This window comes from Rattus rattus, chromosome 4 (genome assembly GCF_011064425.1).
Source record: "Rattus rattus isolate New Zealand chromosome 4, Rrattus_CSIRO_v1, whole genome shotgun sequence".
Classification (NCBI taxonomy): Eukaryota; Metazoa; Chordata; class Mammalia; order Rodentia; family Muridae; genus Rattus; species Rattus rattus.
The window spans coordinates 60891156-60916838 of record NC_046157.1 but is presented as its reverse complement, the minus strand read 5'-3'; positions in this window follow the sequence as shown (position 1 = coordinate 60916838).

Genomic DNA, 25683 nt, shown 5'->3' with positions numbered 1-25683 from the left:
ATATCTGCCTGCAGTGAGGATAGTGGAAATGAGTCAGCTCATACAGATGTGTGGGGAAGGGGCAGTGTTACTGCGATTCTGGCCACATCGGGCCTGTCTATGCACTGCAGCCTTCATGTGATAAAAGCCTCTTTTATTATCTTCTTCCTCTGTAGTCAATGGCCTACCACAGACCAAAGAACACAGCCAAGTAAACTTGGATTATTACTGCCATGAGGGAATACAAACTTTATGTTTTGTTTAGATTTCATCTCGGGTAATTTGTCACAGCAGCATATTTCCTGCCAAGTTTCTAGGTAATGTGCGTAGTGCACTGTTCTGAGTATCTCAACGAAATGAAGGGGGTTGTAAATGACAGTACTATTAATACTCAGGAAAATGATGTAGAGATTCCATAAAGATGCAAAGCAGATGGCACAGTGCCTAAGCGGAGTAGCCAGAGACCATCGATTTCTCCCATGTTTATGATCCCTGTGTAACTGTGAGGGTATGAAGAGAGGAAACAAGGCTGCTGTAAATGCAAGTTAACATTGCCCGTGGTCACCATCTCTTCCCATCTGCACACTTGCCTCCTGACCTTGGTTGAAAGGCTTGGCAAATCCTTGGGTGACTAGAAAAGATACCATAACATGTTCACAAAGTCCTCTTGAAAGGGATAATACTTCAAAATCAAAGTCCATGTTTCAGGCCCTCGTACAGTCAGCTATTTCACATGTATTAAAGACTCTATGGTATAGTATCATCTTTATTTGTAAATCAATCCAGTTAATGTGGCACTATAGAATAATGCAGATATTACATCAGAGAATTGCTAAGGAAAATCTTTGGAAAATTAAACATAAACTAAAAATTCTAATAACTGAGGAGTTAATTATAACTCTTTTTATAATGTTGCTGTTGTTAAAGGAGAAAAATAGTTACCTGTATCCTCACCCTGTTGACAATGGGACAGCAGGTTTTCTCCCTTTGAAATAGCAATGCACACGAAAAGGTATGATTTTGATTTCTGAAGACTGGTGTTGTGAATTATATTATGCTGAAAAATCTCTACTTAAGAAAGTGCACCAAGGACTCCATAAAAATGCAAAGCAAATGGCATTGTGCCTGGAGTAGAGTGGCCAGACACTGTGGATTTACCCCACTTTGGGTTCCTGTGCATTCCAAGTGCGTAGTTAAATTGCAGTTTTTATTATGCAAAGAACTAGGAAGCTTGATGAGAAAAATGAGTCAGAGTCCAAGAATTTCAGTACCTGACAGTTTTGATCAGCTCTATAATTGCACATTTTGAAAAGCAATTAAGTTGAGGAATTTACAGCCTGATATAAAGGACCTCTGCTAGAGAAAAATTTTAAAAATAAATATGACCATGAATGCAAATATTAAGTCTACTCTTGCAACTAACAACTTATTACTAGGAAGAAAAGCTCAGGGAATGTATTGCTATAAATATTGACAGTTGCCTTGGGACCTAGGGAATCCATGTTATGCTAAGATTTAATTCATAATGAGTATACACAATAGTGAATGTGGTTTCTCTAAATATCTATGAGGAATGCATATGTTTTACAACCGAGCAATTATAGTTCCTACAGATGTGTTATCCAATGTTTATGTGTATGATAATAAACACAATAAAAATGTAAAGGTAAGAAAACCACTACCAGCTATTGAAAGCTAAACAGTAAGTTACAAGTACAAATTAACTACAAACATATTTTTTAAACATTTAAAATGATGTAGATGTCAAAAAGGGGACACGATAAATATCACAGTGCAAGTTATAATTAAACAGAAATAATTGATTGACAATTTAAGGAGAGGAATCACAAAAGTTCTGAAAATATTCACCCAATAAGATGCTCAGAGTACATGTCTATGTCAATAAAAGGGAGAGAGAGTCCCAGATAGACTATACAGATTGGCCAAATCGAGAATTAGCATTTAGGTGCTTCTAAGAAAAACATAAAGATGCTTCATCTTTGTGTTTTAAAGACCAGAACCATAGGAATAGTTTTGACCACGTTTGTAGAAACAACCACAATGTACAACTGCAAGTGTAGCCTGTTGTAGAATGCAGGTTGCTCTGTTGAGATGGTCAAGGAAATTATTATATAATAATATCATTTCTCCTTTCTCTTTCCCCATTTCAAACCTTCCCATATATTACTCCTTGTTCTCTGTAAAATACCTGACCTCCTTTTTCATTGTTATTACATGCATGTAGGTATATGCATATAAATACGTATTTCCAAATAAAACTTGTTTGGTTTTTATCATGTCACGGCCATGCATGACTTCAAAGAGGGCCATTTTATATAGGATAACCAATTTGTGTGCATTCTATTCCCTGAATAAGATTATTATTGCACTCCCCTAAATGATCTGTAGTTCTATGTGTAGGGTTGGGGCGTGGTAGGTTTGGCCTCTTATGCTTTGGTATGTCTATATTTGCCACTCACATTTGGTGAGGTTTTATGGGTGTAGCTTCCGATATTATGAGGAGGCAAAACCTCATAGCAAATTCCCTTATCATCTGTCTCTCAGTATTTCTGTCCCTTCTTTTGCAATGTTTTCTGACCCTTAGGTATGGAATACTCTGTAGATATAGTCAAAGGGACTGGACTTCACAGTTCGCCGATATGATTGGTTGCAGTGTTATGTACTATTATTGGACTGATACTAATCTATCTTTAAATATAGTAATTCATTTTGTAGTGGTTTGTATATGCTCAGCCCAGGGAGTGGCACTGGTAGAAGGTGTGGCCCTGTTGCAGTAGATGTGTCACTGTGAGTGTGGGCTTTAAGACCCTCATCCTAGCTTCCTGGAAGTCAGTGTTCTGTTAGCAGCCTTCAAATGAAGATGTAGAACTCTCAGCTCCTCCTGCACCATGCCTGTGTAGATGTTGCCATGTTCCTGCCTTGATGATAATGGACTGAACCGCTGAACCTTTAAGTCAGCCCCAATTCAATGTTCACCTTATTTTTTTAATTAATCATTCCATTGGTTTACATCTCAAATGATAGTTCACTTCCCGGTTACCCTGTCCACAAATCCCCTCCCAACCCATCCCATAATATCCTACTTCCTGGTTGCCCCTCCACCAATCCCCAATCCAACATCAGCCCTTCCCCTCCCCTTTGCCAGTATGAGAATGCTTCCCCACCCACCCACATGTTCCTGTTCCACCTCTTCAGCATCTCCTATGCTGGGGCATCAAACCTTTCCAGGCCAAGGGCCTCCTCTCATTCTGTTGCTGTCAGGCAAGGCCATCTTCTGCTATGTAAGTATCTGGAGCCATGGATCTCTCCAGGTACAGTCCATGGTTGGTGGTTTATACTCTTGGGAGAACTGGTTGATCAGGCCAGCCTATGTTGTTCTTTCAGTGGAGTTACAATCCCTCTCCACTCCTCCAGTCCTTCTGCCAGCTCTCCTACCAGGTTTCCTGAGCTCAGTCTGATGGTTGGCTCCAAGCATCCGCATCTGCATTAGTCAGTTGCTCACAAGGCCTTCTCAGGAACTGCCATACTAGGTTCCTGTCAGCAAGCACCTCTTGACCACAGCAACAAAGTTGGGTTTGGTGTCTGCAAACATGATGGATCCCTAGGTGGGGCAGTCCCTGGTTGGCTCTTCCTTCAGTGTCAGTTCCATTTTTTTGTCCCTGTTCTTCCTTTGGACAGGAACATTTCTGGGTTAACAACTTTGAGATGGATTGGTGGCCCCAACCCATGACCTGAGCCATGACTATTTACTGGGGGTGGTCTCAAAAGGTTTTATCTTCCCTTCTCTGTGCATTTCTGCTAAAGTCATCTCTGTTGGGTCCTGGGAGCCTCATGTTTCCCTGGTGTCGGGGACCTTCCAGTGGCTATCCCCAGGGCTTCATCCCCACTGCTACATATTTTTGTTTGATTTCCTGATTCTTTGTACCTCTCACACATCTTCAATAGTTGCCTTGGTCATGGTGTCTGTTCATAGCAGTAAAACCCTAACTAAAATAGAAGTTGGTACCAGGGACTGAGGTACTGCTGTGATAGGTCTGATCATGCTTTTGTTTGGAAAAAAGTGGGTTTTGGGACTTTGGATTTGGAAAGCAGTGGAATGCTTTAAGTGGACCTTAATGGGCTATCCTAGTAGAATATATAAGACTTTATTAGTGAGAGTGATTTGAACTGTGCAAACCTGGCCCAAGAGGTTTCAGTGGAGAATTTCAGTATGTGGCCTAGAGACTGTTTTTGTTTGTTTGTTTGTTTGTTTGTTTTTGTTTTTGCTTTTGTTGTTGTTTTGTGAGATTTTGGTGAAGAATGTGGCTGCTGTTTGTCCTTTTCTGAAGAGTCCATCTGAAGCTAAGGTAAAGTGATTTATATTAATTACATGGACAAAAGAAATCTCAGAAAACAAACAGCAGAGATTTTGTTCTGTGGTTAAGTCTCATGAAGAACATTTTGAACAAATATAGCAAGCTTAGAAAGGAAAACAATATAAAATATAAGGTATTAAAGAGGCACTAGAAATAGAGATGGGGCTGACTCCTATGTTCAAGGATATTAAGTTGAATTAAGGGAGTAGTGATCCTGGAGAAAGATCCCATCCAGCTAAGTTTAGGTCCAAGTATGGTAGTGTAAGCCTTTAATTCCAGGAGGAAAAGAAGCAGATCTCTGAATTCAAGGCCAACATGGAACACACACTCTAAGTGAAGAAATTCTTTTGTCCAGCATTGGTGGACCATAACTTTAATCCTAGTGCTTAGGAGACAGGCATGCAGATCTGTGAGTTCAAAGTCTGTCTACAGAACAAGTTTGAGGACTACAAAGCTTAGGCATTAAAGGAAATGGCAAACAGAGACCTGTTGATAATGTAATAGAACAAGGCAGCTATGTTCCAGTTCCTGCTAACAACAGAACTTGGCAGCTTTGGCCATGCGACTATGACTTTAGAGTCCAGAATAGAAGGGATTACTGGAACAATTGACGCTGGTTAGCAGGAGCTAAGAAGTTAGTGGTGATTAAGAAGAGACCAGCATCAGGGAAGGGAAATCTTCTGGGAATTGTTTTCTAAGAGCCCAGAGAAGCTGTGATAGCCAAGGTTGTACCTAGTGCTAGAACAGGACTTAGTGTGTAAGAGTTATCCAGGTGGTACTAGTTTTGAAGGCTTGAAGGGGTCATGAAGAGCAGCTGAGGCTTGGCATTGTGAAATGAATTCATGGAAGGCCATTCTTAAAGGGACAACCTCAATTGCAGTTGATAGCCCATGGGCTTGGCACTATGCAGAGTGCCTATGACAGACTATTAGTGAAGCCTATCCCCATCAAGACCTGCAATGCTTTACCCTATTCTTCCATATGATTCCCAAAGCTTCATCTACTCTTTGACTGTGGGTGTCTGAGTCAGCTGCTGGGAGGAGGCGCTCAGAGGACAGCTTGTTCCTGTATGCAAGCATAACAGAGTAATATCAAGCAATCAAGCAAGATTGTTGCTTACCTGTGGGATGGGTCTGAGGTTGGGTTGGTTATTGGCTGTCCATTTCCTCAGTCTTTGCTCCATACCCGGTGCCTGCATTTCTTGTAGACAGGATACATTTTGGTTCGAAAGTTTTGTTCATGGGTTGGTGTCTATCACTCCATTGGGATTCCTTTTTGGTTATAGGAGGTAGCCATGCCAGGTTCTATATCCCCAATGCTGCATATCACAGATAGTGTCACCTCTATTGATTCTTGTGTGCCTTCTTTATCCCAGGTCTCTGCCACCATCCTGGAGACTTTTGATTCTTAACACCCACATGGTACCTGTGTACATATGTGTATAACTCCAGTTTCAGGAGGTCTGATGCTTTTTTCTGGCCTCTGCAGATACTAGCTACACAAGTAGTACACAGTCATACAGAAAGATAAAATGTCTACCAACATGAAATGACATAAAATAAAAATAATCCTTTTGAACTCTTTGTCTAGGAGTTCTACCAAGTTCCTCGGGTGTGTTAGCTATAGTTATCTGAATGAGACCTACCAAAGTTGAATGCTGTCAACATTCTTAAAATCACCCCACATAATTGAAATATCTTTTTTTCAAAATGGAGTGCTAGTTCTATATGAACAAAAAAAATCAAAATTATGTGTCTACTCTTTCTACTCTTCCTCTTACAATTTTTCCCTTTTTTCCATTTACATTTAACCCAGAAATATGGCCTTTCCCAACATTTCAGGGTCACAGTTGAATGAAAAATCTTCATGGTGGTATATGAGTAGTCATCACTAACTTAATAACATGAAAGAGAATTACCCCCCTTTTCTGTGATAAGCTTTTGAAATTGGTTAAACCGTGCTCTCAGTTTTAATATGATTTAGATATATACGTCTGAAAATATCTATGTAATTTTTTTATAAATGGAAATAACATAAATTAGGGTTTGACAGAACGTAAGTCTGGATCAAAGGAGGTGCACACTTCAGGGTTATTTGAGCAGAAAAGTGCTCATCAAGGAAATAAGGATAAGATATACATACAATAAAATGGATGTATTTTGTATCTTATTTGAGGTTCTCCAAATTATTTTTTCCATCAGAGAAGGCAGTGTTCTTTACTATGGAGAAATAGCTTTATGTTTTCTCAATGGCATTAGCTTTAGATGATGAGGTACTGCAATAACAATATGATGTAAGTCATGGTTCACTTCAACTCCACTCTTACTGATTGATTACTGATTGTGGTTGCTATTTTTCATTATAAAAAGAGAAATTTTAACTTTCTCTATCTTTATTTTTCCATGTGGAGAGGGTTTTTTTCCTCCATCTTTATTAAATTGGGTATTTCTTATTTACATTTCAATTGTTAGTCCCTTTCCCGGTTTCCAGGCCAACATCCTTCTAACTCCTCTCCCTCCCCTTCTATATAGGTGTTTCCCTTCCCATCCTCCCCCTATTACCGCCCTCCCCCCACTGTGGAGAGGATTAATGAGAGATAATAGTAGAAGAGAGGAATAGGGGCCACCCATGAGCATGAGGAGGGAAGTGAGGAAGGGAATGGGGAGAGAAGGGACAGGGGCAAAGGGGAAGAGGACAAAAGAGCAGAGAAGAGAAGAGCAAAAAGCAACTTTCTCTATCTTTAAAATTCCTTTCACTGCCGCATCTGAAGCTCACTCTTATCTGGAATATTCTTTCTTGATGATTTCCCTGTGATACAATTTATAGAATGATGAGAGAACCTGTTACAGCTTGAATTCTTACATACAGATTGTTGGTTTCCACTCAGTGATTGAATTCACAGATACCGTGAGGAGCAATAGCCTATAAGAAACATACATACACAGACAAACCCTACAGAGAGTCCTGAGGATGTACTGCTAAGAGAAGTGTTATCAAAGAAATATGGATAGAGGAAAAGGAAAGCATTAATAACTCCAAGTATACTATAATATTTTTAATGATACTTTTTTATGATTCTTATTATCAAATTAAATAAAATATAAAATAGAAAATGACCTCTAGAAAATTTAGACCATTCATAACATATTTCCTTTGTATTTCCGGACAGAGCGTCCTAACACTAAAGATGCATTTGGAAAGCTTTTGCCTTCAGAAGGCTCTGTACAAAATGAAGCATTTTCTGTTAGAAACTTTGACTCCACTCCTGACGATTTTGAAAGTTGAAAAGATTTCACACATCAAAACAAGCAACTCAACTCCAGTGAAGATGAAAACAAACTTCTTCCGGAGGACTTTGACCTTTCTAACGAAATTTGCCACCTTTCCTCCTTTTTGAATCTCAGAGCCAAACACTGGTATTTTCTCTCCCTATTTTCGTCTTCCACTGTGAGAAAATAAGGTGAAAAGCAAACCTCAAACCCCAAGACACCCTGAAAACTCATTCCGTGCTGTTTCCTTTTGGTCATAAGATTTCCCCACTCGCTCTCAGGAATAAACAGTTTCACAGAGCAATCTTTACAGTTTTAATAGCATGTGGCATTTTAGTCTCTGAAGCCCAAAGTTCTCTGTGAAGTTTCTGCTCCCTCAATAACCTGGGGGTTTAGATTGTTCATCTTGTTCCAAGAGCAGCTTCTGCTCTCCATTGCTCCTTCATTTTTTCTTATTTACATATACTTGCATTTTTTTCTGTTTAGTTGTACAAAATAAAACACCAATAATATGTCAAAGAAGTTCATAACATATAGATCAATTGGTATCAATAGAAATATTTCTTTCATTTGACTAAATATCTATTTAGTTTATGTAGTCATAGATTCATATGAATTTTCTTGATACAATAATAGGTTAATATATTATTTACCTATTACCTGTATATATGTGTTATACAAATCAAAGATAAACATATAGTAACTATAAACTTCTACCTCCCAAGTAAAAATGCAGTGTCAATAAAAGGAGATGTATTGGTTCAATGAGTTATCTAAGTAATTTGATGAAATGTGAAAATATGGATATACAAATTATAGGCATTAGTCATTTTGGGTATCAGTTTGGTTTTAGACACCATGCTCTGATATAATTTTCTGGCAAAGGCATACTGTTGACATTGTTTTAACTCTGCTTCCATATGTTGAGACTTTCTATAAAGATATTAAAGCAAAGACAAACAGGTAAATGAGGTTCTTTTTGCTCTAGTAGGTTGCTTAGTATACACTTAACCTAGTACATACTTAACCTAGTACACACTTAACCTAGTATACACTTAGCCTAGATCTGTTGCATTGAATTAGAGGAATTATTTACTTACTGTAATTTAATATTACCACTATTTCCTACTCTGTAAATACAGTAATCCTATAAATTCCTAGATTAATTTTAATAGCATTGCTTTCTATGTACAATACTTTGTCACAAACAGATTATAACCAAAGTGTGAATTAAATCTAAATATTTTATACTTAGTGAAATATTTGCATCATTAGTTTACTCTAATCCTCTTATTTCTCCCCTCGCTTATCACTCATCACTTCTAATTTTGTGAGACTTTAGCATCAAGTACAAAAACTTAAATTTTACTTTCAATAATTAGGCCATTTTAAATACCTATCATTTATGATACACAGAGATTAAGTAGAACAATATGTTGGGCAGTAACGTACAGCTTCAGTGTCACACAGAATAGGTAAGTATAAAACAAAACATAGCAATTAACATAGTGAGTGAATATCCCTCACTGCTGAGTTGGCTCAGCACATAGGTGTAAAAGAATTATCTTTGATATAAATATAAGCAGTGAATTAATCCAGTAGCTGTTTTTCTTTACTTTATGCTAGTCCCTAATAATCATACAGAGAAACCAAGATTTACTTAAAACTTCACCTTAATAGTTGAGCAGTTAAATGATCTATCTTAACCTATGCTAATCTAATTACCTTCTGGTCTCATCCCACGATGCTTGCATATTGTTATTGATATGACTCTGGGATTCAGGTGCTTTTCCAAGTTCTCTCCACTGCCTCTTCCTTATGGCTTCAATTCCTCCATCCTCCATCTCTTCTTCCTCTTGCTGATAGATGTTCAGCCCTATTCTATATTCTACTCAGCCATTGAGTGGTTAGCATTTATTGCCAAAGCAGAGAATATATGGTAAAAAGTTTTACACAAACTTGAAGGAGATTCTTGGTATAAGCATTATGGTACTGTGTCCTTGGAAAAAAAGATAAGAGGGTATAGAAATCGGCATTTGAATAACACAAGGGCAAACTTTACACAATATACAAAAACATCATGCCTACACAGGGAATACTTGCTCTTCCAAAAGAGGGCCTAGGTTCAGTTCCCAGCACCCACATGTCAATTTACAACTGTCTGTAACCCCAGTTCCAGAGTATCTGATATCCTTTTCTGCCATCTTCAGACCTCATTATACATGTGCTACACATATAGACACTCACGTACAGACATAAAATAATAAGCAACTACTACCATTATTTTTTATTAAACCAAAATAATCCTTTGCAACACTCTAAATCTTTCTACTAATATCTGAAGATGAGTGAATGCTTCAACCCTCATGAAGGAAACTTTTCTTTGCAACAGACTGAGATCGTTATAGAAAACCACAACCAAACAGAACACAGAGTGTGGAACCCAATTTCAACAATTAATCTACAAAACCTCTCTGAACATAAAGCTTAGGGAATATTTCAGAAGAACCAGAGGAGCATAAATTTTCTGTGAGAGTCTATATTCTAGCAATATCAGAAGCTATACACATAATGTCTGACCAATATGATTGCCAATCATGAGCTGAAAAAGAATGATACAAATAGATATGTTAGAGTAGGTGGGGAAAAGCCCACACAGGTTCAAAGCTACACACACACACACACACACACACACACACACAGAGAGAGAGAGAGAGAGAGAGAGAGAGATAGAGAGAGAGAAACAGACACACACACACACATACATACATGCACACACACACACACAAAACTATAGGCAACTAAGAAAATGATGAAAACAGGAGAAAAGTCTTCTCTAATAAAGAACCCACCGATGGCTTAACCCATACCAAATGGTTATCTATGAAAAAATGCATAATAATATTATACAGACTGAGCAGGGTGTATTTAGGAATATATGTGTACATACATATACAAGTATGCATTTAACAGCAATTAATTAAAAATTAATTGAATTTGAAAGAAAGCAAGGAGAAGTATATGAGATGGATCATAAGTAGAAAAGGGAAGGAATACATTTTGTAATCATACTATTATATCATAAATAAAAAGTAAACTCAATGGACGAATCATTTAAATACAAAGAACCCTGACCAAAAACAAATAAATAAATGAATGTTGCCAATAAATACATCTATGAATTAAAATCTTTGTAAGTACTGTAGTAAATACTGAAAAGATATGTGAAAAAATAGTAAATAGAAAATTTTAACGACAAAAAAGTGTTTGCTTTTCTCAGCAGCAGTATAATTTGAACAGAAGAAAACATGGAAGGACCTCCTAGTGTCTGCCACATTGACAGCAATAGATTAGATTCCTCATTATTTACAGACCACTGCTCAGTTTGGAAGTGTTGGATTTCTGTAAAGAACAGTGTGGTGTCTTTTAAAGAAAGATTACAAGTCACTTACTAGTGACTTTCTAATCTCTGCATCTAATTTATAGCAATATGGTGCCTTGACATTTTCTTCTATCCTTGCTCCCTTAGTCTGCTATCCATAGAGCAAAATCTTCTTTAAAGATGCAGCTGGCGTTACCTCATTTTTCTCCTTAAGGGATGAAAAGTAAATTCAGAGTGTCCTCCATGACATAGAAATCAATATTTATATTCCGTACTCATCTCACCTTTCCACCATGCAAACACTTCCCAGTAGCCCAGCTGCTGCTCTTCTCGACTTTGAATACATAGCTTCTGCCTCAGGACCTTGTCAGTATATTTTACCATTTGTGACATTTTTCTTACAAATAATTTACGGCTAGTTTCATCATGCCGTAAGTTTGGGGTTGAGTTTCTTGTTCTTGAGTTGTTGATGCTTAGCATTTGGTTGGGTCAGTCTATAGAATACGAATTATGCAGAATATGACTTTATGCAGGTGAAGGCAGACACGAGATAAGGCAAGGCCTGTAATTGGGCAGTGGAAAAATACGGTGGGCACAGAGTTTTGAAGAGAGGAGGGAGAGAGGAGAAAGAGAAGGAAGAACCAAGATGGAGGCAGAGAAGGATGTCCCAGATCCATGTGGTTTTAAATGGCCACAGGTAGTTATGACTATTTCATAAGTGATGGATTTTTATAGGACAATTTGTCTTATCTAGGTGGGTAGTTTATATCATTATCAATTGGTTGTGTTTATTGTGCAGACATTTTGTGGAGTTTGAATTTACTGATATAAATCTGATTGTTAAATAACAAGCTTATTGAATTTTGATTTCAACAGATTATTGGGAGTTGTGACTATAACTACGGGGGGCAGATGCTGTGAATGTGGGCGGAGTTCTCCACAAGAGAGCTGCAAGATAGGCAGTCTCTGTATGGAACTGGCATGGTGGAGACCACCTTGGGGACTAGATGGATGGTGATATTTCTGCCCAGCTCAGAGAGTAGCCAGCAGCAGCATGGGAACTTGGCAAGTCAGGTTGAGATGCTTTGCTCTTTTTTCTTGGATTTTTTTTATTTACATTTTAAATGTTAGTCCCTTTCCTGGTTTACTATCCATAGCCCCTTATCCCATCCCCCTCCACCTTCTTCTACAATGGTGTTCCCCCTCCCCAACATGCCACCCTTCCTGCCTCCCTGCCCTGACATTCCCCTACACTGGGGGGGGCGGGGTTTCAGCCTAGATAGGACCAAGGGTTTCTCCTCCCATTGGTGCCCAATAAGGCTATATATGCTGCTGGAGCCATGGATCTGTCCATGTGTACCCTTCACTGGGTTGATTTTTTGGGAAGTTGTGCAGAGCGTTTTTAGTTGTATGAAGTTCCATTTGTCAACTATCAGCATTATTTCCCTATTCAAATATTCACTTTCTATACCTATATTATATAGGGTAATGCTTACATTTTCTTCTAGTGGTTTCAGTGCTTTAGATTTCACATTCAGGTCACTCACCCACTTTGTTTATTTTTTTGTGTGAAAATTGATTAATAAAGGCCTAATTTCTGTTTTCTGCATGTGGGCATCTAGTTTTTCCAACAGCACTTGTTGAAAGTGCTTTCTTTCCTGTAGCTTGTTTTTGGCATCTTTGTTAAACATTAAATGGCTGAGGTTATATAGGCTCATGTTTCACTTCAGTGATCTATATATCTGTTTTTGTATAAGTACACTTTGTTTTCATTAGTATGATTCCGTATTATACTTTGAGATCTGGAATAGTAATACATCAAAAATTACTGTTTTTCTTCATCACAGCTAATTTTTTGACTGAGGTTAAATCTTCTGGGAAGCGTTTTCTGAGAGGACAAATAAGCTGTGCTACAGAGATAGCCAAGGTTGTACCATGTGGCACACTTGGACTTGGTCATGTGGGAGAATCACCCAGGTGTTATTGGTTTTGAAGGCATGAAGGTGTCATGCAGAGAAGCTAAGACTTGGCACCATGAAGGGAGTCTATGAGATGAAATCAGTGAAGCCTAGAAGCAGAAGGAGAACCCAGCAATTGAAGGTATCAGCCCCATGGAATGAGCAGAAAGAATACCAGCAGCAGTAGAGTGGAGTCAACCAGAACCTAGAGTGCTATAGAGGAAAGAGCTGGAGAAGTCATCTAATTTATTTTGAGGAGGGCAGAAGATCATGTGTGGATTCCAAATATTGGAACAAGAAGCTGTAATATTGAAGTTACCTTGGAGACTCCAAGATTTTGAGATGCCATAACTATGGGATACTTGCCCAGGAAAAGTGCTTTCAGGGAATAAAACCAGACAAAGAGAAAGAATTGTGCAGCAGTGAACAATGCAGAAAGGAGTTGGAGATCTGAAGAAAGAACACTTTGATATCAAACATGGAGATGCAGAGTTTGGAGATTGCCCAGATGGCTTTTGATCTTCTTTTGGACCAGTATTATCTCACAGTGCCATTTATGAATGGTGAAGTATATCCTGTGAATTCGGAGGTATATGGGTTGCTTTATTTTTGAAAATATAGGGAATTGCAATTCTATGATGGGATGAATCTCAGAAGAGACTTTGAACTTTGGACTTTTATCATTTTTGAGACTGCTATAAATGATGGGGACTTTTGAAGAAGGAGCTCATGTATTTTGCATTATGCTATGTTTAAGTGTGGTTCCCATACACCCATGCATTTGAACAATCATATGGGAGCCAATGAGTTGAATGTGGTAATTTGAATATGCTTGGCCCAGGGAGTAGCATTATCAGGCCTTGTTGGAGGAAGTGCATCCCTGAAGGGGTGTGCTTTGAAGTTCCACCCAGTGCTGAAGAGATTCTCCTATTAGCTCCCTAGAAGACAGTCTCTTCTTGGATCTTCCTTTGGATCAAGATGCAGAACTCTCAGTTTCATCTGCAGCATTATGTTTGCCTACATGCCTACCATGCTTCCTGCTATAATGAAAATAGACTAAACCTCTGAAACTCTAAGCCAGCCCCAATTAAATGTTTGCTTTAAAAAGAGTTGCCTTGATCATAAAATGTATTCCTAGTGATGAAAACGCTAAGACAGAAACCCTGTGAGCACATTTAATATGAGAAAGCCTTTGCACAATTCTGTAGTCTTCTTCATCATGTAAGAATTTGTACTGCTGAGAAACTTTGTGAATGTATTTAGTAGTGAAACTTTTGCAAAAAAAAAAATACCGTTTTTGCTCAGGATTTATTTTGGCTACCTGTGGTCTTTTCTGGTTCAATATGAATTTTAGGGTAGTTATGAGTGTAAGATCTGGAGTAACTCCAGAAACCAGGAAATTTTAAAAGGTCTTGAGCATTGTGGAGCTTGAGGAATAGATCAGAGAATAGAAGGGTACTGGGAACCAGCCCTGGCTGTTCTATCTTGATTCTTTCTTGATGTTACCCAAAGGGAAAGAGCTTTGTTGGAGAAAAGATTTGGTTTTATGAGATGTTTACAGTTGCTGCTTAATAATAAAATGTTTACCTGTCTTAAGTCTAAGTCATTTTGTTGTGGTAGCTGACCTGCCTGTCTGAATTCTTCTAAGGTCAGAAACTGCAGTCTCTGGCATTTATCACCTCTTCATAAAACACTGGGGATTTAGCAAAGGATTAATTACTAGGACAATTATCTGGCTAAACATTCATTATCTGTCACTAGCTCAACAGGTTCATTGAAAGCTAGAAACCATAATTTTTGTGACTAAATGATTTGTGAAGTTTCCTATAGATAAACCCACTCAATATTTTATCTTCAGTCCTTGCATCTATAGGAAATCATTAGCTCCCTTTTTATGACCTTTTGTAAGTTGTGCTCTGGGAATGTGCTCTAAGTAGTAAATGCCTCCTTGTTATCTCTGAAGCAATTAACTCTTGACACTTGAAGAATGGCAGAGTTCTCGTTGTAGCTTTGCCATCAGAAAGGATTCAATAGCTGTACTATTTTGAAAAATCTTAATAATTATTAATATAATTTTAGGAATTCTTATAGAATCATCATTAACAATTAAGAAATCATCTAGTTGTCTATATAGCATCACTGCAAGATAGTGCATCTTCATTGTTCTGTAGAAATCTGCTCAAAAGGGTAGGCTAATACCTAGAGATTGTTAAATATTTTATAATAATAGGAAAAGCATGTTAGTAGCAGGAACCTTTCTCAGATAAAATCTCTTCAGTCTTGTCTAAAGAAGCAAATCTGTAAATAATTTTACAGTTCATGGCAGAACCATTTCAGGAAGATCACCAACTAGTTTTTAGCTTCTTCTAGATGGCTCCTGATAGAAGGGTATAGAAGTGATCTGAAAGGTAAAATTGGAAGAGAGGGGTTTACAAAGTAGAGATGTGGAGAAGAATACAGTAAAAGGAGTGATGTAAAACAACAGTAAGGATATTTTGAAAAGTCATAAGCAGTAGTATTATTATCTGTCTACTAAAATTACTACAATACCTCTGAGTCTGTGAATACATATAAATCAAAGGCTACATACAGTTTTCTCATCTTAGCTGGAAATGATTTCTCTAAGAGGAAAAGACTATATAAGAATTCTGGGGATGGGGAAAAAAAAGGAAGAATAATTCCACCAGCAAGAATGAGCATTCTTCTTCAAACTGTTGGTCAGGAATGTGCAAGAGAATCCAAAGTTTTATAGATTACTGCAGTGGTCTTTGGTTACCTTCCAGAGATGGAAGATAAGTCCCTATTGTTGAAAACACCTTCATCTTAAGACATAGGACCAAGAAGATCCAAACAGCAGCTGACTTGAAAGTCTTCTCTCTGAGGACTAGATTCCATGGCACAAGAAGACATGATGCAAGTGCTAAACAAGAGAAGCAACCACCAATTCCACTCAGCTACATATATGAAACAAAACAATTGGCAAGGAATAGCAATCCTAAAGGTGCAATGGTGTGGCATACATACATCCATATACATATACATATACATATACATATACATATACATATACATATACATATACATATACATATACATATATATGTAGATGAATCAACTTTTCTCTAACCAGACATAAGGCTCAGTCATCCATTCATTCACTTATCATCTATCAATCATCTCTCTATCAGCACATCTATGTTCATATATATATGTATGTAAACTCATATATGTACTAAAAACTAAAGAAAAACCAGCTATAAACTTGAAAAAGTACAAAGGGCCTGACATGACAGGTAGGGTTGGAAGGATGAATATATTGTAATCTCAAAAATAAAAATTCATAATAATTATTTCTGCAGGGCAATTTGAATACAACATCCTTATGTCTGACCAGAAGTACCCTAATAAAGATTTTGCTTACAGCAGTTATTTTTGTTTAAACAATTTTTCCTTTAATGCTCTTGCCACTCTCCTACCCAACTGAAACAACACTACCTATAAAACCTCCAAATTCCCCTTAGCAGAGGCTGCTCTGCCTTTACTTGGAATCACCCAGCAGTACTTGCCTCACAATAAGGCTTTGCATTTGAGCTTCAGCCTGACTCTGGGGGTCTCATTTTCTCACTAAGCCTCATATGCATCATTTACCCCTTATTATTCTACTCTGAAGTCTCTCACATAAATTACTCCTTATCTTTTTAAATTCATGATCTCTTTTTATTTATAAATATAAATATATTTGTTTAAAATTTATAATATAACTTATAATGAAAAAATATAAATTAAAATTATAAATGAAAGGGCATTTATATAAAGTTTTTATTAATTTTTAAATGTCACAGATGATGTATTAGTTTGAATATTCTTGGCCCAGCCAAGCCAGTATGTGTTATTTAAGAAGATGTAGCCTTTCTTGAGTAGGTGTGATCTTGTTGGAGGAAGTGTGTCATTTGGGGGATGGGCATTGAGAGCCTTCTTCTACCTGCTTGGGAGCCAGTCTTCTCCTGTTTGCCTGCAGAACAAGATGTAGAAGTCTTAGTTTCTCTAGTGCCATGCCTGCCTGGACACTGCCATGCTTCCTATCATGATGATAATTGACTGAACTTCAGAACATGTAAGTCAGCCACAATACAATACTGTCCTTTATAAGAGTTGCTATGGTCATGGTGTCTCTTCACAGCAGTGAAACCCAAAATAAGATGCATGAGTACTGTATTTCTATTATTTCTACCACCACCTCTACCAAAACTCCTCCATTATCCCTCATTTCCTCTCAAATGCATGCATTCTCATTAATATTGACATATTTAGTTGTACACACACACACATACACACACACACACACACAAATGTAAGTGCATCCCCTTGTCTTCATTTAGTGTTTCTTGTTTTTGCATTTTATTTTTTCTTTTCTTTGATATTTTTTATTTACATTTCAAACGTTATCCCCTTTACCAGTTTCCCCTCCAGGAAATCCCTATCCCACCCCTATCCCTCTCCCTCTGCTTCTATGAGGGTGCTGCCCCACCCACCCTCCACTATCTCCCATGTCCCTGCCCTGGCATTCCCCTACACTGGGTCATTGAGCCTTTCAAGGACAAAGGGCCTCTTCCTACATTGTGTCCAACAAGGCCATCCTCTGCTACATATGCAGATGGAGCCATGGGTCCCTTCATGTTTACTCTTTGGTTGGTAGTTTAGTCCCTGGAAGCTACAGCGGGTGTGGTTGGTTGATATTGTTGTTCTTCCTTTGGAGTTGTGAACCCCTTCAACTCCTGCAGTCCTTTCTCCAACTCCTCCAATGGGGACCCTGTTCTCAGTCCAATGGTTGGCTGTAAGCATCAGCCCCTGTATTTGTCAGGCTCTCAACTGACATCAAATGGCTGCAAAGCACCTAAAGAAATGTTCAACATCCTTAGTCAGCAGGGAAATGCAAATCAAAACAACACTGAGATGTCACCTCACATCAGTCAGAATGGCTAAGATCGAAACTCAGGTGACAGCAGATGCTGGTGAGGATGTGGAGAAAGAGGAATACTCCTCCTTTGTTGGTGGGATTGCAAGCTGGTACAACTACTCTGGAAATCAGTCTAGTGGTTCCTCAGAAAATTGTTTGTATGTTTTACAGCTGAATGATTGGCAATGAATAAACCACCTTGACATTCAGATACCTCATTGAGGCCTACATCTATCTACAGTTATAGATTGTATTCTCTTAACCATAAACCACTGAGTTCTGGGGAGATAGGTTTGGTGCAGAGTTGAGATGACAATGAAATTAAGAAGTTACCTGTAGCGCATTTGAAAATAAGCTAAAAGTGGCTTATATAGGTGTTCTGTGTTGGGTAAGTTAACTAGTCTAATCTTAGGAAATGTAGTTTTTTCCTTTGTTCTGTTGTGTGATGTTGCTGTCTGTATATGTAATAATCACTTCGGGTTCCAGATTTTCTTCTTTATTAAAATTTTGCCCTAATAAAGGTATTGAGCCTGAACTGCAACAGAGATATACAAGTGTTGGGAGACCCTGGTTTTGATTTTGTTTCATGAGAAGTATTTACTTATGAGAATATGTATGCTGGTTTTTATGATCTGCATTTGCTGAAGGGAATATAAGAAAATAACTGTGTGGCACAAATTTTAAAAACTGACAAGTTTAGTTTTTATATATGTACTGTGATTACATTTATTGTAATTCTGTGGAGGACAGAAACTAAGTAAAACCTCCTCAAAGAATACTTATTTGCTTTAGGCAGCTAATATCAAATTATGTTTTTCCCTTGAAATCATATTGTCACTATGAAAGTAGATATTGCTGTGTAAGCCACTCTTAAAATTAGTTAGGACCTGGAGAGGAGGAAATGAATAGCTTTGTCTCCTCTGGCAGCAGATCCAGATTCAAACCCAGCACACTCAGGGGAAGGGTGGGGGAGCTAACAGCCCACTGTAACTCAAATTCCACGGGATTTAAGGTCTTTTTTAATTCAATTCAATCACCTCTGGGCAATTGATGAACATAGAACAAAGGCATACATGCAGGAAGAATATCCATATACATACAATAAAAATAAATACATTTTTGAAAACTTTAGTTAAGACAACAATTAATTCCTCTATTCGCATCTGTTTGGTTTGATGATTTCTTCTTGGAGTATCCCCAGACTCTGTCCAGAAAGCAAGTAGGTGCAAGTGGAATGTATGTACTTTGACTTCTTACTTCTCTAGAATCATAAGCTAAAATAAGACTCTTTTGTTTACAAATGAGCTAGTTTTAGGCATTTTGTTACAGCAGAAAAAAAAAGCAAACTCCATAAAAGTAATTGAAAACAATATTGAATTCTGTTAGAGTAACTTTGATAGAATGGCATGTTCCAAAGTGAGAAAATACCATACATGTATATGTATATACACAATTATAGGTGATTATAACATATTTATACTACTTAACATGAATCCAAACTTAGATCATTACATTTCTTTTTTCTAATTATTACCTACTGATAATAAAACACTATTATTCAACACTTAATATTATCAACATTAAATTTCAAAGTAGAATTTTGTACGTATGTACAAGCCTCCTCCTTTGCAATATAACCTGCAAATATAAGTTTATAATGTTTATGTACCCTAAGTCAAATACTATTATAGGAATAAAACAAATTTCTGTCAGTTTTACATTTCCTAAAGTTATATTTAAACTTATTTTCTTCTTTATTATAGTTCTTGGTAATTTGTAAAAACCTTGCTGTCCACATGATTCATTTTTTCAATAAATACTTTATCAGCATAATTTTACTTTGTAGCAGTTTAATAAAAGTCCGTCTGATATAGTCTGATTTTATTTTATTCTTCCAAATCATACATATATAATTTTATTACAGATCTTGAACTTTTTCCACAGTATTACATTTGATAGTATAATGTTGTTAAAAGATAATGTAATATTTTAGTTTTTATTCCTCCAACTAGGTCATACCTCCTTAAATAGGGCCTACCTCTTAATAGTCTATGCCCTTTAGCTAAGCATTCAAAAATAGGATCTATGGGGGCCAAAACTATTCAAATCACCACATTTCAATCCCTGGCTCCCACAGACTTGTAGCCATAACATAGTACAGTAAGCAATTAGTTCAGCATCCAAAGTTTTCACTGCCTATCACAGTCTGAACAATATTTAAAAGGCCAAGGATCAAAGTGTCTTTTGGGATCCATGCAATCTTTTACTCTGTAAAATCAAAATACAAAAGCAGGGCATACACATTACCAATCTAGACTCTCAGAGTGAGGAAAACTTCACAAAGCAAAAAGCCAAAAAGCAGCTGGGAAAACTCCAAAATTCTGCAGCATCATATCTGACATCCAGCTCATGTCAGTTTTGCTGACTACAAAATAATTTTCTTTCGTGGGCTGGTTCCACTCTCTATTAGCAGCTTTCCTCTACTGGTATCCCATAACTCTGGCATCTTAAGACCCCAAGGCAACTTCAACTTCATAGCTTCTGTTCCAATAATTGGGATCCACACCTGATCTTCTGAGATCCTTCAAAGGGCTTGGTCACACCTCTAGCTCTGTCCTATGTAGCACTATAGGCTCTAGATGACTCTACTGCACGACTCCTGCTGTTCTTCATGGTCATCCCATAGTAATGGAATGGCCAATATGCTGCATTTTCACCAATAGCCTCTCATAAGCTCTCTTCTTGGTGCTGAGCCTCAACTTCTTTGCAAGACCTCTGGAGTCCTGGGCCTTTAACTACCACTGATGCTGCACCTTCACCAATGGCCTTTTCTTGATCCAATAGTGACAAGCTTCAGCTGCTCATCATGACCCCTTTATGCGTTCAAAACCAGTCCACCTGGGTGATACTTACACATCACCAAGTGGCTGTCAGCATAAGGTCTATCTCTGAAACAAAGCTTTTGCACTCTCACAAAACATTTCCAAGAACATTTCTTCTCAGGGAAATATATCTCTTCTAAACCACCACTGCTTTCTTAGTTCTAGTTAGCCAGGGTCAGTTGTCCCAGTAACCTCTTCTATTCTTGACTCTGAAGCCAGAGCTGTGTGATTGATGCTGCCAAGTTCTCCTGCTTACCATTTAATTAGGGCTGCTTTACATTTTCAGAGATGTAGGAAATATGGCAGCATGCAGGCAAATGTTGTGCTGGAGAAGGATCTGATAGTTTTACATGTCGATCAGAAAGCATCCAGAAGAAGGCTGAACAGAACCTGAGCACAGGGGACCTTAAAGCCTACCTACATAGTGACATACATATTCTAGTAAGGCCAACCCTCTTTCAAAAAGGCCATACCTTCTTAGAGAGACAATCCCAATGGCCAAGCATTCAAAACTTATAAAGCTATTGGTGCCAAAGCTATTTTAAATGACCACAATTGAATACAGATCTAATCAGAGAAACCTTGAGAGAGGAATCTCTAATGGCTGACTGAGAAGCACTTAAAAAGAGGTTGGATATCCTTAGTATTCTTGGAAATGCAAATTAAAATGACTTTGAGATTACATCTTATACCTATCAGAATGAAAAAGATCAACCAACACGTTGGTGAGGACTTGAAGCAAGGGAAATATTTGCTGGTGAGTGTACAAACTTGCACAACCACATTGGAATCATTTTCATGGTTTCTCTGAAAATTGGGAATAGATCTAAATCAAAACCAACCTATACCACTCTTGGGTATATATTCCAAAGAAGCTTCACCGTAACACAAGGACACTTGCTCAACTATGTTCATTGAGGCTTTGCTTCTAATAGTCAGAATCTGGAAAGAACCTAGATGTCCCTCAACAAAAGAATGGATAAAGAACATGTGGTACATTTACACAATAGAGTAACTCAGCTATTAAAAATAATGGCATCCTGAAAGTTGCAAACAGATGGATGGTAAATGAAGTAACCCAGACCTAGAAAGACATTGTATGTACTCACTTGTAAGTGGGTATGAGTCATAAAGTACAACTATGCTACAAACCATAGACTTAAAGAAGCTAAATAGCAAGGAGTGCTGAAAACAGGACACCTGAATCTCATGGAGAAGGGCAAATAGATTAGACATTGGGGGCATATGGAGGTAGGAGACTTGGTAGGGAAAGGGGTGGGGGAAAGAAAAAAATTAAAATGAATATGTGGAGGAAACAATGAATGAAGGAAGGCATCAACCTTGATAGAGCCATGAGAAATAAAGGGTGCCCTAGCATTTCTTCCAAGTAGATGATAGTACTTAGCATATTCCTGAAGACAGAGAACAAAGGATTAAAATGTTTATATCCTTAGTTGAATATATTCAGCACACATTTATTAACTATTTTTACAGAGCTTTTACATTTAAGCTTATTGCAGTATAGGTTAGATAAGACAAATTTAGTTTTGTCATATTTTAATTTTAAAATTAATGTTTATAAAATCAGAGCCAGAATCTTTAAAAAGAAAATTTCCTTGATATTTTAATGACAGGTTTTATTTTGCCTAATTCCTCAAAACTCCATGTAGCACTGACCACTTCTCAGTAATAGAAATATGAATCCAGAATGTATCTCACCTATACCTTACACACTAGAACATTTATTATGTGTTCATTGTGTTAAACATCTAAAGCCTTAAAATGAAAGAATTACATGATAAAAGTGAAGGGAAAGTGAGAAGTTTCTGAGGGTGTTAAGAGAAAACTTTATACTATTCTAAAATACTCACTATATCAATAACCAGAGGAATTTAGAAAAGGTGAAGGTATTTAGAGACAGTCTGCAGTGCATTCCATACAGGAAAGTAGGCTATACTCATACTTTTTATATAGGTCAAGGATAATGGGCAGACTGAAGATCAACTGAAATTTTCTTAATTCATCTTTGAGTTTTTAAAGAAAAAGGAGCATGCAATTTTTGAGAAAATATCTAAATGAGAACTAGACTCACTACCAGAAGTACAACACTTCTGTGGGGGAAGGAAAAGCCAGTGGACAAAAAGTATGGGAATATCCAAACCAACCATTGATCACCACAAAGTGAGATGATGCTTCTCTCCATCCACTTTGAATGGCCATGTGAAGATCAATATCTATATTTCAATCTTTCTCTCTATTCTCTCTCTTCACTCTCTTCTCTCTCTCTCTCTCTCTCTCTCTCTCTCTCTCTCTCAACTTTAGTCAAGACATTAAAACATCAATGGAGGGAACCAATTGTCTAAATTTTATTTGCTACTTAAATATATAATATGAGATTTTATGTAATTTTAAAAGAGAATTTGGAAATTTTCAACGATTTGTGTATTACAATGTTTACTTTGCATTTTTGCCAAGTAAAAGTTCCTCAATCTTAAAAATAAACAGAAACCTAAATGAATTAAGTTTGAGCAATATCTGATAATGCTCCAGAATTCACCATATTTGTCTATAACAGTTCTCCTCAGTCCTCTTTGTTGAGAGATATTTTATCCTCCCCAGAGACATCATATGTATTAAATATGTCATTATTAAATAGTCATTATTTAAGAATAGGTGACTAACTTGAAAATACAACTATCAGAATAAGTGCAAAACAGATTTTTTCCTTAACCAGAGATATTCAGCCCATTGACTTAATAGGATCCATATGTTTATCTCAGTGATCTGTGTAGTATTGGTTTATTGAAAATTGGAAGAAAACTCACTCTAAATGAATAATTGGAAGACAGGGTAGAAATAATATTAAAAACTTAGAAGAAATAATGCTCATCATAGCTTGTACATCCATGTAATAAGACTATGATCTTAACTGACAAACCTATCTTTAGAAATAATGATGCAGTCACTTTGCACTTCCTTATAGAGCTGTTCTCAAATCCTGTATTATATTCTATGTTACATTGTGTTGCACATGTTTCACTGAGCTGCACATGAATATTTCTTTCAATTTCCTGGTAGCATCAGTGATCTCTCTGGATTATCAAAGGATGATTCTTTATCTTAGTTCTTAACAGCATTGCTAGGATTATGCATGGAGAAAAGTGCCTTGTATTAATTATCATCTTAACTGACAAACTTATCTACTACTTTTAATAAATGACTACTATTTAGTATCTGAAAGAGCATAAGGTTTCTAAAGGAAAGCATAAACATATCTAGGATACAGAAGGCCACCTAAGACATAATTCAATTAAACGAGATATTTACCTGAGTTCTTACAACCTATAAAAGAATTAAACATCTCTGGCCATTAGAAGATAAAGTTTTATGTTCTATTTATTCCTGTAAAATAAATAGAGCAGTTTCTCAGTTGTTTTGTTTGTATTAAATTCCCATGCCTATATTTACATCTATGATAGTCTAACTTTTTCCTTGGGAACATAAAATAGTGGCAAACTATGTGTATCTTCACTGAAAAATTCCTTTCATGTAGTATATTTCTTTTGTTTACTAGGATAAATGAGAATCTTGATGTAGACTCCATTGGCATATAACATTCATCAAGTAGCCCATGATTTGAAAATACATTTAAGCAAGTATACTTCACCTTAAATAATAGCATATCTCAGAGTTAACAGGTTAAAGAAATATTCAGTGCTCTATTCTTCCTAGAAAATAAGCTGGTATAGAGTACACCCTTCACTTGAAAGACAGGTTCAGTAGTGGTTAAAGTGAAATTCCTCTTCAGTTTTTATTTCTGACAGTCTTAACTATCTGAATATATAAGGTCTCAGGAGAACTCCAGAAGAAAAAAAATTAAATAAAACTGAAAGTAGGGGCTGGAGAGATGGCTCAGTGGTAAAGAGCACTGACTGCTCCTCTAGAGGTCCTGAGTTCAAATCCCAGCAACCACATGGTGGCTCACAACCACCTATAATGAGATCCAATGCCCGCTTCTGGTATGTCTGAAGACAGCATACTCACATACATAAAATAAATAATTCTTTAAAAAAAACTAAAAGTAGTTATGTCTCGAGTGTCAAAAAATATACACTGAAAAATTTGCAATAATCTCTTGTATACTAAGAAGTTCTTGCACAGTGGAGTCTCAAATAGAAACTTTCAAGAACTTTTAATGAATGGTGAGACTATAGTGAGGAAAGAATGGGTTTCTGTGCTGTACTGGCATTGCTGGAAAATGTGTCTTGAATTGCTGATGTCATATTTGATGAGTGTCTCTCAACAGGCAGCAGAGTTCTGAATTACTCTAAAAAAGGGACATGGAAAAGAGAGCTGATCTCTGAGTACATCTGAGTATCTCCAAGTTTTATTCTAGAAGCTTCTATGGTAGACTTTAAATTTGTTTGTCCATGATTCCTTGTGCTTGTATTGAATTAAAGTTTTTCTTTGTCAAAGAACCATGGGTCTGAAACTTGAGAAAATTTTTAAAAATTTTTATTTCTGGTTCTCAATATAGAGATTTCAAACTCTTGTACAGGAATATAATTTGTGGGTTTCAAAAATTTTCAGCTTACTTGAAAATGTTATCCATCTTTAGGATTAGACTAAACATACAAATTCTTAACTTGAAGGAAATCTCAAGAGAGCTTTCAATGCAATTTCAATGTTATCAACTTTTTCCTTTGATGACTACAACATTGGGGTTTTCTTGGGCTTATTGATTCTTTTAGTCTGAACTGGTACATTTCAAATTTTGTCCCCCTTCTCAGTGTCTCCAACCCTTTGCCTCCAAGAGGATGCTCCTCTTCCCACTCACTCACTTCTGCTTCACTCCTCTAGTACCTCCTTAAGGGAGGTAG